Source organism: Mirounga angustirostris, unplaced genomic scaffold (assembly GCF_029215605.1).
Source record: "Mirounga angustirostris isolate CCGP_5_RB_7025 unplaced genomic scaffold, mMirAng1.0.hap1 SCAF_4, whole genome shotgun sequence".
Lineage (NCBI taxonomy): Eukaryota > Metazoa > Chordata > Mammalia > Carnivora > Phocidae > Mirounga > Mirounga angustirostris.
This window is the reverse complement of record NW_026991712.1, coordinates 65,960,424-65,978,512: the sequence shown is the minus strand read 5'-3', so window position 1 is coordinate 65,978,512 and position 18,089 is coordinate 65,960,424. Positions and strand designations below refer to the sequence as shown.

The window sequence follows — 18,089 nt, the reverse complement described above, 5'->3', positions numbered from 1 at the left end:
TCCTGGGATCGAGCCCCGCATCGGGCTCCCTGTTAGGCAGGAAGCCTGCTTCTCCCTCTCCCACTCCCCCTGCTTGTGTTCCCTCTCTCACTGTCTCTCTCTATTAAATAAATAAATAAATAAATAAATAAATAAGAGTCATCATTTTTAAAAAGACATAATACCTCCTTTTATTTTTTCTTCCTTAATATAATAAATGACAACTGCACTTTTTATTTCCTGTCTAGTTCTTAAAGAAAGCTGCAAGATAGAAACCATGAGAATAAAAGCTCTATGGTAGCTGTGAAAAAATGGCAGTCTAGCAGTCACTGGAAGAAACAGAATGGGTTTGGAACTTCCCCAAAAGATCTGTCCCCACAAAACTGTCACCATTTGATCCGTCTTGCTGCTTACAAAAAGCTCTGTTCAGGGCTTGTCTTTATTTGACATGACTCAGAACTCACTCTGTGCAAACAGACCTATCTACAGGGCATTTGTCAAAGACAATCAATGGCAATTGGTTTAACATTGCTGCTGCCTGAGACAGCTTTACCAATTGGGGCTAACAAAAGGCTGATTAAAATACTTAAAATGGGTGGCTCAGTCATTAAGCGTCTGTCTTCAGCTCAGGTCATGATCTCAGGATTCTGGGATCGAGCCCCGCATTGGGATCCCTGCTCAGCAGGAAGCCTGTTCTCCCTCTCCCACTCCCCCTGCTTGTGTTCCCTCTCTCGCCGTGTCTCTCTCTGTCAAATAAATAAATAAAATCTTAAAAAAAAAAAAAATACTTAAAATGAAAAACCAGGGAATAACATGTCCATACAGGCTTTGAAAAGTTCTTAAATATTCCTGGCAAGCAAGAAGATCATGTGTATAAACATGGCTGTGTGCACACCCAGGGCTGTGCATATGCTCAGAAAATTCCTAAGAAGGCCAAAATCTCATACCCATGGCTTACCTTGAGACCCTGCTCAGGCAAAAAGTAAAGGCTAAGGCAGAGTTGTAAATGACTTGCCATAGCATTGAAAGTATGCCCAACACACACACACACACACACACACACACACACACACACCGTTTAGTAAAGGCTGGAAGCCTTACTGATTCAAGGCATTTAAGAAATCTCTGTCCATTCATTAGCTGATCACTAAGGTAACCAAGCAGACACATCAGAGGCTATACACAATTTTACAGACTTTACACAGACTTTACAGAATAGGTCAAATGTCACTAAATAAACAAAGGCAACCAAAAAAAACTCAGGATGGGGGAGTACAGAGGAATGTGATTTCCAGAGTTGCCACATAATATTATATTAAGTGTCCAGATAATGACAACAAAAAAAGAAAGAAAAGAAAAAAAACAAGATATGCAAAGAAAGGTAAAGTATGACCCATACACAGGAAAAACATCAGTAATAGACACTTTCCTTAAGAAGCCCAAATGCTGAACTTACTAGGAAAAGACTTTAAAGCAGCTATCAAAAATACATTCAAAGAACTAAAAGAAACCATGTGTAATAAATTAAAGGAAACTATAAGAATAATATCTCACCAAATAGAGATCATCAGTAATACATAGAAATTATAAGGAATAAGGAAGAGGAGGAGGGAAGGAAGGGAACAAAGAAGGAGGGAGAGGAGGAAAAAGAAGATGAAGGAAGAAGAAGAGGAGGGAAAAAAAGAACCAAATAAATATTCTGGAGTTTTAAAGTACAATAATGGAAATGAAAAGTTCACTAGAAAGACTCAACAACAGATTTTATCTGGCAGAAGAATCACAAACTTGAAGAGAGATTGATTGAGGTTATACAGGCTGAGGAACAGTAAGAAAAAAGAATGAAGAAAAATGAACAAAGACTCAGAGACCTATGGGATGCCTTCAAGCATACCAACATACCAAATAATGAGTCTCTGAAGAAAGGGAGGGAGAGAAAGGTGCAGAAAGAATATTTTAAGAAATAAGGGCTAAAATCTTCCTAAATTTGATGAAAAATATTAATCTGCATGTCTAAGAAGCTCAAGAACTCCAAATAAGATCAACTTAAAGAGATACACACCTAAACATATCATAATCAAACTGGCAAAAGACAAAGACAAAGAAAGAATCTTGAAAACAGCAAGAGAAAAATGACTCATCATGTACATGGGATCCTTAATAAGATTAAAACTTGAGGGCGCCAGGGTGGCTCAGTTGGTTAAGAGACTGCCTTCGGCTCAGGTCATGATCCTGGAGTCCCGGGATCGAGTCCCGCATCGGGCTCCCTGCTCGGCGGGGAGTCTGCTTCTCCCTCTGACCCTCCTCCCTCTCATGCTCTCTGTCTCTCATTCTCTCTCTCTCTAAAATAAATAAATAAAATCTTTAAAAAAAAAAAAAAAAAAAAAGATTAAAACTTGACTTCTCGGGGCGCCTGGGTGGCTCAGTCGTTAAGCATCTGCCTTCGGCTCAGGTCGTGATCCCAGGGTCCTGGGATCGAGCCCCACATCAGGCTCCCTGCACCGTGGGGAAGCCTGCTTCTCCCTCTCCTACTCCCCCTGCTTGTGTTCCCTCTGTCGCTATGTCTCTCTCTGTCAAATAAATAAATAAAAATCTTAAAAAAATAAAAAAAATAAAAAACTTGACTTCTCATCAGAAACCATGGAGGCCAGAAGGCAAGGGAATGTTTCAAGGTCCTAAAAGAAAGACTGTCAACCAAGAATTCCATATCCAGCAAAACTATCCTTCAAAAATGAAAGCTAAATTACAAGAGTCCCAGTGACAAAGACTCTCTCCTTGACCAAACTTCTGAGCCCTCTTCTCAATTAGGCCTAAACCTTGATCTGGTTTTTGCAAGAATCCTAAGTCAATTTAGCAAGGAATCTCTCTACTCTTAATGTCTACTCTTAGTAATTTTACATCTACTGGCACCTTCTCTCTGCTTGTTGGCTACATATATCCCCATTTGTCCTCGTTGTATTCAGAGTTAAGCCCAATCTCTCTTCTATTGCAATAATCTTCCCCTATTGCAATAGTCTTGAGTAAAGTTTTCCTTACTATTTAAACAAGTTGTCAGGACAATTTTTCTCTTTAACACCAAATGTTCAAAACCAGACAATTTGTCACAAGAAGACAAACCCCACAAGAAATACTAAAAGGAGTTCTTCAGGCTGAAATAAAAGGACACTAGATAGTAATTCAAATCCACATGAAAAAATTCAGAGCACCATTAAAGATAAACAGGAAAATATAAAAAGTAGTATAAATGTATTTTAGCTTGTAATTCCTTTTTTCTCCTAATTATAAAACTGTGTTGGTGTATTATAATAAATCAAGATGTAATTTGTATAACAAGAATTGTACAAAAAATGGAAGTGGGAATAGGGCTACACAGGAGCGAAATTTTTGTATGCTATAAAAATTAAGTTGGTATTAATCTAACTAGATTGTTTTAAATTAAGGTGTTAATTGTAATCCCCAGGACAACGACTACTAAAATAACTCAAAAGCACATAATAAAAAACAAGAACAGAATTAAAATGGTATGCTAGGAAATATCTACTTAACACAACAGAATATACAGAAAACAAACAGCAAAATGGCAGACATAAATCCTACCTTACTAGTAATTACATTAAATGTAATGGACTATCCACAATAACCAAAACACAGAGATTGGCAGAGTGAATTTTAAAATGATCTGATTAGATGCTATCTACAAGAGACTCATTTTAGATACAAATGAGTAAGAAATATGATACAAATAACTAAAAAGTAAAGGATGGAAAAAGATATACCATGCAAATAGTAACCAAAAGAAAGTTAACGACATGTGTATCTGACAAAATAGGCTTTAAGATAAAAATTGTTACAAGAGAGAAAGAAGGACATTTTATAATTATAAAAAGATCAATCTGTCAGGAAGACAAAACAATTGTAAACATATATACCTAACAACAAAGCCCCAAAATCCACAAAGCAAACATGGGCAGAACTAAAAAAAGAAATAGAAAGTTAAACAATAATAGCTGGAGAATACAATATTCTACTTTCAATAATGAATAGAACAACCAACAGAAGATCAGCAAGGAAACTGAAGACTTGAATACTATAAACCAACTAGAATATATATCTATAGAACACACCACTTAATAATAACAGAATACACATTCTTCTCAAGTGTACACGAAACCCCAAGGATAGTCCATGTGTTAGGTCATTAAGACAAGTCTCAAAAAATGGAAATAGAGGGGCGCCTGGGTGGCTCAGTTGTTAAGCGTCTGCCTTCAGCTCAGGTCATGATCCCAGGCTCCTGGGATTGAGCCCCACATCAGGCTCCCTGCTCGTCAGGAAGCCTGCTTCTCCCTCTCCCCCTCCCCCTGCTTGTGTTCCTGTTCTCGCTATCTCTCTCTGTCAAATAAATAAATAAAATCTTTAAAAAAAAAAAATGGAAATAGACTGAAATCATACAAAGCATATTCTCTGATCACAACGGAATAAAATTCAAAATCAATAACAGAAAGAAACTTAGGTCATTCACAAATATGTGGAAATTAAACAACATACTCCTAAATAACCAACAGGTCAAAGAAGAAGTTACAAAGGAAATTGGGAAATATTTTAAATACTAAAGACAAAATACAATATTCCAAAACGTATGAATATGGCTAAGGCAATGCTTAGAGGGAAATTTACAGCTATAAACATCTATATTTTAAAAGAAAAATGATCTCAAATTAGTAATCTAATCTTTCACTTTAAGAAACTATTTTGTTTTGGGGCACCTGGATGGCTCAGATGGTTAAGTGTCTGCCTGGGATCAAGCATCTGCCTGGATCAAGCTCCACACTGGGTGTTCTGCTCAGCAGGGAGTATGCTTCTCCCTCTCCATCTGCCTCCCTCCACTTGCGCTCTCTCATGTGCTCTCTCTCTCTCTCTCTCTCAAATAAATAAAACCTTTTTTTTTAAGATTTTATTTATTTATTTTGACAGAGAGAGACAGTCAGAGAGGGAACACAAGCAGGGGGAGTGGGAGAGGGAGAAGCAGGCTTCCCATGGAGCAGGGAGCCCGATGCGGGGCTTGATCTCAGGACCCGAGGCAGACACTTAACAACTGAGCCACCCAGGTGCCCCAAATAAATAAAATCTTTAAAAAAAAAAAAAAAAAGCTATTTTGTTTTTCTTTCTCTAGTTTTAGGAAAAGAAAAGAAAATTAAATTTGAAGCAAACAAGAGATAGGAAATAATAAAGACTGGAGTGGAAATAGATGGAATAAAGAATGGAAAAACAATAGAGAAAAGCAACAAAATCAAAAGTTATTTCTTTGAAAAAATTTTTTTTAATTGGCAAAACTTAGATACACTGACAAAGCCAAAAAAAAAGATTCAAACTGCTAAGGCCAGGAATGAAAGTAAATTAGATCACTATCAACCTCACAGAAATAAAAACGAATATAAGGGAATAGTATGAACAAATGGGTGCCAATAAATTAGACAACCTAGATGCAATGGACAAATTCTAGCGAGACCCAAACTACCAAAACTGACTCCAAAAAAAATAGAAAATCTGAATAGACCTACAACAAATAAAGAGATTATATGAGTGTGGTAGTCACAATAATGGCACCCAAGAATGTCCATGTCCTAATCCCCTAAACCTGTGAATATGTTAGATTACATGGTAAAGGAGATTTAAGGTTGCACAAAGAACTAAGGTTTCTAATAAAATGACCTTAAAATAGGGAGATTATCCTGGATTATCTTGGTAGACCCAATTTAATCACAAGAGTCCTTAAAATGGAAAATAAAAGTAAAAGGATGTCAGAGGATGCAATGTGAGGAGGATTGAAACCCCTGTTTCTGGCTTTGAAGATGAAGGAAGAGGCCAAAGACCAAAGAGTTAAGGCAGCCTCTAGAAGCTGGAGAAAGCCAGCAATTGTATTCTCCCATAAACCCTGTCAGCCCTGCTGGCACCTTGATTTTAGCCCAGTGAGATCTGTGTCAGACTTCTAATAAATTTGCCTCAGAAGGCAGTGAGGAAGCGTGGTAAGGAAAACATGCATCAGCTTACAGAGTACCTAAATCATGCTGACAGACTATTGGAAGAATGAGGGGAGAAAGAGTTAAGCGAAAAAGGAAACAGGACTTGATGATCTGGGGAATTCTCAGTTTTATCCCAAAGACGCTAAAATTTTAGGGATGTACCGTCAGGAGAGAAAAAGCAGAGTGTGTGGCTCCATAAACTTTTGCTAATACCTCAGATCAATCAAAAGGTCAGAATATTCAGTCACATATTACATAAAAGGCCCTTTGAAAAGATTAAGTTTGTGACGCATAAATCCCTTCAGCTGTCTCAGCAGAGGCCCAAAATAAAGATGGGATTATCTAAGAAATATCTTGGAGGATCCTCACCAATATGGAGCGAATCCCATGACATAAACAGGAGACCCAAAAGGTTCTTGAGAATTTTAAATACTAGCAGAAACACGACCAGCTTCGACCCAAAAGGACAAAGAGACTACAGAATGAAAGAAGGCTGTTAGACACCCAAAATTCTCCAGGCAAGAGTCAACCCAGTTACAAAGATGCGTTACCTTTCACAAAAAAAAAAAGAAAGGATAATTCTGAGGGTGGAACTGAGTGCCCAGAGGGTACGGCCAAGATTTACAGAGAATTATTCCCAGAACTTGAAATCCAATGGAGTTTTCCAGCTAGAAAAATTGCTTGGGACCAGTGCCTCCTTTTTTCACTCCATTTCCTCCCCTTTTGTACAGGAATGTCTGTAACTCTTGGGCTATGCCTGTCCCACCACTGTATTTGTGTGCAGATAATATGCTTTCTAGTTTCATAGATCCACAGATGAAGACAAAATTTGCCCTGGGATGGATTATGACAAGAACTTCACCCATACCTAATTTGTATGATTTAAATTGATCATATTTGGCCGCCTGGGTGGCTCAGTTGGTTAAGCGACTGCCTTCGGCTCAGGTCATGATCCTGGAGTCCCGGGATCGAGTCCCGCATTGGGCTCCCTGCTCAGCGGGGAGTCTGCTTCTCCCTCTCCCACTCCCCCTGCTTGTGTTCCCTCTCTCACTGTGTCTCTCTCTGTCAAATAAATAAAAATAAATAAAATGCTTTTTATTTGAGAGAGAATGAGAGAGAGCACATGAGAGGGGGGAGGGTCAGAGGGAGAAGCAGATTCCCCGCTGAGCAGGGAACCTGATGCGGGACTCGATCCAGGGACTCCAGGATCATGACCTGAGCTGAAGGCAGTCGCTTAACCAACTGAGCCACCCAGGCGCCCTAAAATGCTTTTAAAAAAAAAAAATTTCATTATATCTTTCCAACACTAACTTCCTAACCTTCATGGAGGAAGACTAAAAATATTAGGTTCCACTTTGTTTCTTACAATGCTTAAAACTACTTTTTCATTTATGTGTTATTCAAAGCCATAAATGTTGAGTTTTTCATTTTCATTCATTCATTCAAGAAACATTTGTTGAGTGACGGGACCACACATAAAAATACAATAGCAGTCTTTGTCTTCAAGGAGGTTTATAAAGGACTCAAAGAAATAAACATAAAACATGTTGAAGTAAATGTGCAAACTGCCACTTTCTCATCTTCCCACCTACCTTCAAGTTTGTACATATACTCTACCTTCTCTCAGGTTACTTCAAATTCTTATAATTACTCCTTAAATCCAATTCCATGCTTTACAAAGATATTTCCCCAGCAATTATATTCTTTCCTGCATTTTCAATTTTTCCCTCTCTACTAAATTATTCCCATTAGCATACAAACATGCATGTATTACTCTCAGATCTTTTTTTTTTAAGTTTCTCTTGACCTCACTTCTCTCCTCCAGCTACTACTGTTTTTCTTTCCTTCTTTTTACAGCAAAACTCCTTGAAATGGTACTCAGTGACTTCCAATTTCTCCTCTCCCATTTTCTCTTGAACACATCAGTTCACCAACCATGTCACTGAAACTCCTCTTTTCAAAGTCACCAGTGACCCAACACCACACACTCCAGGTTATATCACTACTTTCTACATATTCCAAGTTTCTTTTGCTCATATCTTTTCTCCCCAATCTCAAAATGTTGGAAAACCCTAGAACTCAGTCATTGGTCCCCTTCTCTCTATCCACATCCATTCTCTATTTCATCACATGACCTTAAATACATCCTTACACCCAAGTTTATATCTATAACCTGAACCTTTCCCCTGAACTCCAAACCCATATATCCAACTGTCTGTTTGATACTGCCAATGAATGCCTATTAAGTATCTCAAAGTCAACATGTCCAAAACAAGCTCCTTATATTTTCCCCAAAACAACTCCTCCTAAAATCTTCCACGTCTCATTCAAAGTAACTATATCCTTATAGTCACTCAACGCAGGAGGACTTTAACTCCTCTTTTCCTTCACCTCCTATATCTGGTCTATCAACAAACCCTATCAGCATTACTTTCAAAATACATCAAGAATTTGAACACTTCTCACCATCTTGACTGATCTCACCAAAGAGCACCTCTCTTGTAGCTTACTTCAGTGACCTCCTAAGCAGTTTCTCACCTTCAGTTCTTTTCAGAAGAGTCTACTCTAAACCCAGTCAGATTATGTTACTTCTGTACTCAAAGCCTGCAAAGATGACCTAACTCATCTTTACTATGACATGAAAGACCCTATTTGCCTCACATATTGCATCTTCTGACATTCTCACCTGCTCTTTACTCCTGCCACTCTGGCCTTCCTGCAGTTCCTTGAACACATCAGGAACACTTCTACATCATGATCTCTGTGCTTGCTGGACCCTCGGCCCAGCATGCTCTTCCCCTACGTAACTCCCTCACTGTGTTCAGATCTTTATTCAAAATTCAGATATTCAGTGAGGCTTTCTTCGGCCATACATCGTACTTCAATATCCCCTAACAATTTATATCTTTTCCTCTAATTTACTTTTTTCCTACAGTTATCACTATATTTCATTCATGTATCTTTTTCATCATCTGTCTCCCTCCCTGGAATGTAAGCTCCATGGGAGCAGAGATTCTATTTTGTTCACAGTGTAACCCAATGCATGGATAAGAGTCAGGCTATGTGCAAGACACACAGTGTTAACAAACGAATTCTTGAATGAGTTATAAATGAAGGTAGGCGGATGATATTATTAAAACAAAGAAGAAAGAGAATGGAGTTCACATAAGGAAGAAAATGACCATTTGTTCTTAGATACAATTATAATTTGTCTCTCACTGTGATGAATTCTGCAGCAATCTAATTCTTCCTCATCTTTTAAGCACCAATTCATGTTTCACCTTTTCCGTGAATTCTTCTCTGATGGTCCTAGTACTCTGGGATTCTCTTCCTTGCCCATCTCCTAAACCCTCATACTCAACAGTAATCAGTTACGACTTAAAGGCCTTATATGGTACGTTAGCTACATATGTGGGCTTGTGGCTAACCTTGCAACTATTTCTCCAACCCTCTGTCATCTCTTTGAGAACATGACCCTCATCCTTTACTTCTCTGTATAACCCAACACCCCCCACCGAGAATTCATGTAGTTTTGTGTGTGGTTGGTTTGTTTTAGCTGGGTATGGGGGAGACCAGAACATCAAGATGTTTTAAAATGTCAAGATTCACCAATGCTCAGAGCCCTGGGCACAACTAGAGGTCTCCCAGAAGAAGTATCTCTGAATAACAGGGGAAGATGACAATTACAAGATTAGGGATGCATTTCTTCTCTTTCTTCCCTACCCCCCCCCATTTTTTTTTAATTGTAGAAGCACACATATAACAAAATTAACCATTTTAACCGTTTTTTTTTTTTTTTTTTTTTTTTTAAAGATTTTATTTATTTATTCATGAGAGACAGAGAGAGAGAGGCAGAGGGAGAAGCAGGCTCCCAAGGAGCGGGGAGCCCGATGCGGGACTCGATCCCAGGACCCTGGGACCATGACCTGAGCCGAAGGCAGACGCTTAACCATCTGAGCCACCCAGGCGCCCCATTTTAACCGTTTTTAAGTGTACAGGTCAGTGGCATTAAGTGTATCCACACTGTCATGAAAAATCATCACCATCTTTCTTTTTTTCTTTTTTTATAAGATTTTATTTATTTGACAGAGAGACAGCAAGAGAGGGAACACAAGCAGGGGGAGTAGGAGAGGGAGAACAGGCTTCCTGCGGAGCAGGGAGCCCGATGCAGGGCTCGATCTCAGGACCCTGAAATCATGACCTGAGCCAAAGGCAGACACTTAAGGACTGAGCCACCCAGGTGCCCCATCATCACCATCTTTCTTATATAAGCCTTTTCAAATAACTGTCTCAGGAGTAGGTGAAAGATTTTCATATTCTGCATTATGTAACAAAATTACATCAATAGCAACCCGCCCAAATTCCTGGGAGCCAAAGCTGCCCTTAGTTTTTTTCAAGTTACCCCAAGATTTTAATGGGCATAATTACCAAAAAGGTCAATGTAAATATTACTGAAAACTAGAGAGAAATAGAAAACACAGACAAACATCAAAAAATAGTCAGAGCAAATTTGGCAAACGATTTTTAAAACTATTCCAAATGAAAAAAAAAAAAAAAAACCTATTCCAAATAAATCTAAAGATAACTTCCGGTAATTTTAAATCATTACCAAGAAAGTTTCAGTGCAATGAAGTTTGTTTTCATTACCCCAAGTTTACTTTATAACTCTGTATGTTACGAGTACTTCACAACAAATAATTTTGCACAATAGATGTTTCCCCCTCTCATCCTTGTCCACTTAAGTTGTCCTCTACAAGATTCTATGTTCCTAGTATCTGCATGCCAGATAAATGGAACCAGGCAGCTGAGGCATTGTAACCAAACTCTTTATATCTCCATTGGTCTGCCGGCAAGGAGTATTATCACTTGAATCATATTCCTTTTCCTCTCCCTGTAATAGTTTTTTAATTTGTAAATCATCTCTTAAATACATACACAGAAGTTCAGGAAAAGACGCCTGGGAGAGAGTACCGTCTGCACGATACAAATGTATGGTGCAGTCCACCTCTACTCAGAATGTCAGATAATAGAGCACCTCAGAGTGAAGACTTGCAGTCACGCAGGCTTAGTTCCCATGCGGGTTTCTGCACGCAGGAACTGCACAACTTGGGTGAGACACTGAACCTCTGAGCTTCAGCTCCAGCCACTGTAAGATGCAGAGCAATAGCAGGCCTGGCTTCACATGCCATTCGTGAAGATTCAATGCAATAAATGAATAAAAGACACTAAGTTCTGTGCCTCCCACAACGTTAAATGAGTAACGATAAGCAACACTTATTACTATTATTTTCACGTAACAGAAAGAAAAACAATGGCAGCAAAAACAAAGATGAATCATCACTCCTGAAGTGGTGAAAATAAATTTTAAATTGAAGATAAGTTTTTCCTTCACTAACGAACTTTGGTGGGGGTGAGGGGAACTCTGCCTAAGAATTCAAAGCTTTTACCAGCTCTTTGTATCACATATCCTAAGGGCCAGGGATTTCTCCTTTTGTACAGAATAACCCAATGAAAGGTGAGGCCAGGAGCTCAACCACATGGGGAGACTGAAATGAATCTAAATTATGTAATAAAAGAGCAGGAATTTGGGGAGTTGTCCCTGGGTAGCCCCAAGGTTTCAGGAGCTCTGGAAACTTGGAAAAGAGCAGTGATGAGCTCTCCAGCTATGAAGAGAAGCAGACAATATTTAAACAGTTTAAGACCCACAAGCAGGCTATGGCAGTAAAAAGTGATCCAGGATGGAAAGTGGTTAATAAACGGTTTGTGAAAAAATCATTGCTGATGTTGAAGTTGTTCCTTATTCTGAGCTGCGATTACCCTATTTTCCTAACAGTCTGTCGTGCCCAGGACTTTGTCAGTGGTGATATGGGCAATGAAGAAGCAGGGGCTGGGTCACAGGTAGAGTGCTGTGGGCTGGGAAAGGGGCAGGAGCCCGAGGAGAGGAGGCCGGTGAGAGGAGCATGGAACTGAAGAGCTAGTGTGAGTTAACAGCAAGAAAGTCAGAGACAATGTGGGCACCCTCCATTCCCGATGCTGTCTGCTCCTCCAGCCTCCTTGGGTTTTGAGGACCCTTCAAGACCCCCTGTTCAATTTCTGGACATTAGCATTCCTCCAGAGTTTGGGCTTGGCTCATTCATTCATTTTCAACAGCTCTTTCACCCTTGTCTTGGATGTAGACTTTCTGCTCCAGCCACCCACCCTGTCCGTGCTCCTTCTCATGCCCACAGCCATGAAGGCCACAACCCAGCCTCCAAGAAATAGTGGGGATTTTGGCAATAATAATAATACCAACTGCTAGGTTCCCATGATAATCAGAGGAGATCATTCTACAAAAGTTCTATATAAAAATACGGTAATAGAACATGATTTTGGGGGGTGCCTGGGTGGCTCAGTCGGTTAAGCATCTGCGTTTGGCTCATGTCATGATCCCAGCATCCTGGGATAGAGTCCCGCATCGGGCATCCTGCTCAGCGGGGAGTCTGCTTCTCCCTCTGCCCTTTCCCACCCCCCTGCACGCTCTCTCTCTCAAATAAATAAAGTCTTTAAAAAATAATTTAAAAAAGAACATGATTTTGTATTAGTAGTCACAGAAAGATGCCTAAATAACCCATGTCATGGTATTAAATTCTCTCCAGCTTGAATTTTTTTTAATAAATGTTATGCCTATCTATATATTGTGCTTTCAATTGCTATTTCTCTTGTGATGATTTTGGGATCAGCCCCAAACATGCAAGCAAAAACATTGTCTTATTTACAAATCTATCTGCCTGTAGAAGCAAATAGATGCAAACATAAGAACAGCACACTTTAAAATGTTATTGCGACTATGGAGTACTGCAGATGTTTAAAATATGAAAAATTGGTGGTAAACTTCATTTAAATTACTCCCATAGTTGAGGATAACTCCCAAAGTACATCTACGAGTTAGTTTCAAATTCCCTGCATATTTACAACATGTAGACTTGGCCCTACAGGGCTCCTGAGAGGTTTCAAACTCTCTCCCTGGAGTCCCATTGGCCCGAGGGCCTCACAGAGGCTGTCCTCTCTCCCAAGGGGGAGGCAAGACAATTCAAATGCCTGGACACATGCACTTTGCCTCAGCGACCTTTCTCTTCCCAAGGTTTGCACTGACCTATGCGACACTCCTTTTCCTCCCCTTTCTTTTCCCAACCTCCACCTCACCTCTTTTATAATTATTCTCCCCAGAGGGAAATCGGAGGGGGAGACGAACCATGAGAGACGATGGACTCTAAAAAACAAACTGAAGGTTCTAGAGGGGAGGGGGGTGGGGGGATGGGTTAGCCTGGCAATGGGTATTAAAGAGGGCACGTTCTGCATGGAGCACTGGGTGTTATGCACAAACAACGAATCATGGAACACTACATCAAAAACTTATGATGTAATGTATGGTGATTAACATAACAATAAAAAAATTTTTTTAAAATTATTCTCCCCAGAAACCTCTTTAAGCTCTCAGCACCTTAACCAAGACCTAAGTTCTACTAGGTTGTTCCAGGTGCCAATCAATTTGCTAGCTGTAAGTGAACAACTGAGGTTTGTATAAAGTTGATGTACTGAGGTACTGTAAAGAAGAAACAGAATTCTACCAACCATCAAAAGTTAAATCATTATTTTAAAACTGACAAGGAATTTAGTATTAAATTCATTACTGGAACAAGAAATAGTCAACATGGCAATTGCAGACGGAAATTGCAAGCACTTTATGTGAAGTATATTCTTCTGGACTCTAGTTAGCCAGCTTCTTTAAAGCTGTCTTTCATATCCAAACACTGTCCTATCCGTCAGTTACACTCACTTGCTGGCTCAGTCACAAAAGCTCCCTGTCATCTCTGGACAGGATTTTGACAGCTTCCAGAACATCAGTTCTGTCACTAACACTTATTTCTCTTCAACCTACATAAGATTATATTAATTTAACCAGGCTAGAGACATTCTCTTTCTGTTAAGATCAACCTTGAGGCCAGACCTGTCCTCACTCTGAGTTTTCCTGCAGGGTCCTTTTCAAGGGCTCTCCCTCTCACTCCCTCCCAGTTGCCTTAGTCAGTGACTCGGTTTGTGGGAGCCATGCTCAAGAACACGAAGATGTTTTCCTCGGTTGACACTCCATTAACTTTGGAGGTGAATTACTTTAGAGGTGTGTTTCTGCTAAAAATTATAACTGGCACATTCAGGTCAATTATCCCCCCTCTATCTATCCTGACATATTTCCCTCTCAGGCAGTAAGAACTGCCACCTCTCTCAGAATACCCACTTCTCAGAAAATATCTCAGCCAGCGGACTGCCTGGGCTGCTCAGGTGGGGGAGCATTCCAAGCTATCTCCTCAAAGAACCCGTCACATACTTTGCTTTTCTTTCGCACGTTTCTCACATATATCATAAAAACTCATAAGGCTCTCAAGGTATATCATGGTTCTTTTCTACACACAAGAGACTACAGGACTTCTCATTGATTTACGTAGAAATAACATGAATGTGTTAGTATTTGCTGTCTACTTCCACCAACACAATTACGAGAGGAAAAAAGAGAATAAAATACAGATGCTCAATATATCAATTGCTTTCCCATGTTCTTTCCCACTGCTTCCTCTCCTTTCTCCTGGAGTCCAACCAAATCACATTCTCAGATTTTCTCACCAGGCTGGTGTATTAGTAATATTGTAGTAAGCTGTTTACCACAGAGACTCCCAAATACAACAATATAGAAGACATTTTTTTCGCTCTCATAACAACCTGAAGAGATAGACAATTCTGGGGGTTGATAACTCTGCTCCATGAAATCATCCAGGTACCCACATTCCTTCTCTATTCTTGTCCCTCTATGTCCAAGGGTGTTGCCTTCATCCCCATTTTTAGAGCTGACTAACCACACCAGTCTGCAAGAAGGAGAAAGTAGACTAGTACATGTGACTTCTGCTCCTATCCCCTTCGCCAGAGGTTGGGGAATGTAGTCCCTAGTTGCATAGCCATGTGCCCACTGAAATTTGGGGATTCTTCAACTGAAGGAAGAACTGAAGGAAAGAATGGATATGGGATGGGGGTCAATTATCAGTAGTCTGTGCCACATCCAGTTCAGATTTAGGCTTAGAGAATGCCAGGTTCACCCAGTCTGGGCACAAGGACTGTAACATTTCTCCTACCAGATCCTTGAGAAGCCTCTGCTACTGGTACAGTGCTAATACTGTCTGCAGGAATCTTTTTTTTTTTTTAAGATTTTGTTTGTTTATTTATTTATTTATTTATTTATTTATTTATTTATTTAAGAGAGGGGGAGAGCGAGAGAGAGCACCAGTCGGGGGGTTGGGAGGGCAGAGAGAATGGGAGAAGCAGACTCCCTGCTAAGCAGGGCGCCGGATGTGGGGCTCAATCCCAGAACCCTGGGATCAAGATCTGAGGCGAAGGCAGATGCTTAACTGCGCCCCCCAGGCGTCCCTGGAATCTTTTTAAGTCTCAAGCCTTGTGCTAAATAATTTACATACACTAACTCATTTAACCCTCACAGAAAAGATACGAAGTGGATCCTATCGTTCCCATTTTAGAGATAAGAACTTAATTCAGAGGAGTAAAGCAACTTTCCCAAGCTCAGACAGCTACCCGGCAGTCAGGAGGGCAGGGGAGCGTGAGGTGGTCACATGACTTGTAGGTGAATTGGAAGTACACTAGACCATTATGCAAAGCTCTGAGCTTACAGAGATGAGACTGAAAGCTAGTCTTCCATGAGGAACTCGAGTGGAGACAGGGAACCAGACGGAGGGCAGAAGGCTGTTCAGATTGGATGACGCGTTGCCAGAGTTAAGTAGCTGAGCCATGGCCTATGCGAAGAGTTTGTTCTCCCTGGGGCCCACCAAATGCTGAGTGTAGAAGTAACTCACCATTTTCTGTCCCCACTTACTGGAGGGGGAATCTCCCTGCAAAGTGCCATAATCAGTGTCCATGTTTTAGGGCTTGGAAAGGACTCTGTCCATATTTAGTCATTAGCCACATAGGTTGTGTATCACCCTTTCGTCTGAATCTGTCTAGGCTTTGGGAATATAGAGATGAACCTTCTTCTCACAGAACGCAGGGTCTAGCAGGGAAAACAGACATTGCATCCTGTGCTCTTAATAACGTGTAACAAATGTAGTTGGGAAAGTGCGGGCTGGTGAGAGGCACCGCCTGCCTGATGTAACAAGGGAGGTACCATTCCCAACAAGGAGGGAGGGGCCCATTCTGCCTGGAGAAGAACTTCCTACTTCTGACCATAGTACAAAGTATTGCTGCCTTAAGCCGCTTTCGCATGGTTGCAAAGAGATGGCAAAAAGAGTTAAAGAAAAGAATCGGCTTACTGTGGGGTGCCTGGGTGGTGCAGTCGGTTGAGTGGCCAACTCTTGGTTTCAGCTCCAGGGGTGATCTCAAGGTCGTGAGATGGAGCCCCTGCCCGCAGTGTGGAGTCGGCTTGGGTTTCTCTCTCCCTCTCCCTCTGCCCCTCCCACTCCCCTCCCCTGCGCTGGCGCTCTCTCCCTCGCCACTCGCTCTCTCTCAAATAAATAAATCCTTAAAAAAACAAGAATCAGCTTATTGTACCATTGACTTTCCTCTCAGATTCTCATTTTCAAATCCTGATCCTTTCATTTTAATCTGATCTTTATCGAGGACTTTTTTTTCCCCCCTGGGGACCCTTGCTCCTTCCTGATACAGTAGTTGCCCCTTTCCTGCAGGGGATACATTCCAAGACCCCACATCGGATGTCTGAAACAGGAGCTAGTACCAAACCTTATATATACCTATGAGAAAGTTTAATTTATAAATCAGGCACCGTAAGAGATTAACAATAAAACTAACGCAAATTTCCCTTTCGGACTTCACAATTTCAGGGAAGATTTGTTCTTACCGTAGATCTTTGCAGCCGCAGCGTACTATGTTCTTTCCTTATCAGGTTGAAAACTTTCACCTTTTCACTTAACGGAAGCATTTTGGGGCTTTTCTCTGGCTTATGCTAATTGCCACCCTCACTATCCTTGCGCTTTGGGACCATTATTAAGTAAAATAATACCAGCCCTGCAATTCCGGGGCAGGAGCCCTGACAACCGCGGCGGGCAGCGGCCTACGCAGTGCGCATGCGCGGGGAAAGGGCTGATTCGCTTCCGGGGCAGGACAGAGCGGACCTCGCGAGATTTCATCGCGCTATTCAGAGCGGCTCGAGGAGTTTAAAACTTACGAGTCGTTTAGTTCCGGAATTTTCCATGTAATATTTTCAGACCATGGGGAGCTGAAACCGTGGAAAGCAACACCACAGAAGAGGGGGTACTACTGTGTTGATGCTCTCATTAATCCTTTCAACTCCCCCCATCTGACTCTCCCACCCCAAAGCTTTTCCCTGGGGCAACCGGTATTTATGACAGACAATATCCTATAAATAACCAGTTGCTACCAAATGTTAGTTACAATCACTACTGCTAATGAAAATAAAATGCCAGAATCCTCGTATCATCAGCCCAACTAGCGCACCCCTTGAACCTTTATAGCCCAAAATACCTTTGGCAAACATTCAGAGGATCAGAAGCGTATACGACCCTGCAAGAGAATAAAGTGACTGATGACGAACAGTCCTGATGTCATGAGTCACACAAGCCAAGACTGGAGCTGTTCGGTAAAGAACAGGGAAGGCTGCTCGGCAGGTGTCCCTGCAGTATGAGCCCTCATGATTGATTAGATCCATATTAATTCAGCTCACAGCAACTACGAAGGCAAGTAACCCACTGGCAAGAAATAAGAAAGGCTAAAGAATTAAGAAGCAATGCTGGCTTCTTCAGAAGGGTGTGGTCTCCTTTTCTGAGGTACATTACATCCAGGATTGTGTTGCAGTGTAAATCACAAACACTTCAATCATTCTCCAAAGATTTATTATGTATGCTAGGTACTGAAAATGTCACAGTAACAGGTAGATGCAGTCCTTGCCATATGAATCAATAGACACACAAATAAAGCTGTGATTATAAACTGCTAGAAAGGTTATGGAGGAAAGTTAAAAGAGTTTGATGAACATTTTGAGAGGAGAGTAACTAGATTAAGGGGCCAGGGAAAGTATTGTTGAAG

The 18,089-nt window shown here is 40.8% G+C and overlaps 1 long non-coding RNA gene across 1 annotated transcript in view; it reads right to left on the bottom strand.

Annotated features, from left to right (window-relative positions):
- LOC123859026 (uncharacterized) overlaps positions 1–17,090 on the bottom strand; it is an 87,848-nt gene extending 70,758 nt beyond the window's left edge. The window contains exon 1 of the long non-coding RNA XR_010410681.1: positions 16,885–17,090. This is a non-coding gene — a long non-coding RNA (uncharacterized LOC123859026). The remainder of the gene's footprint in view (positions 1–16,884) is intronic.
- Between the last annotated feature and the right edge of the window lie 999 nt (positions 17,091–18,089).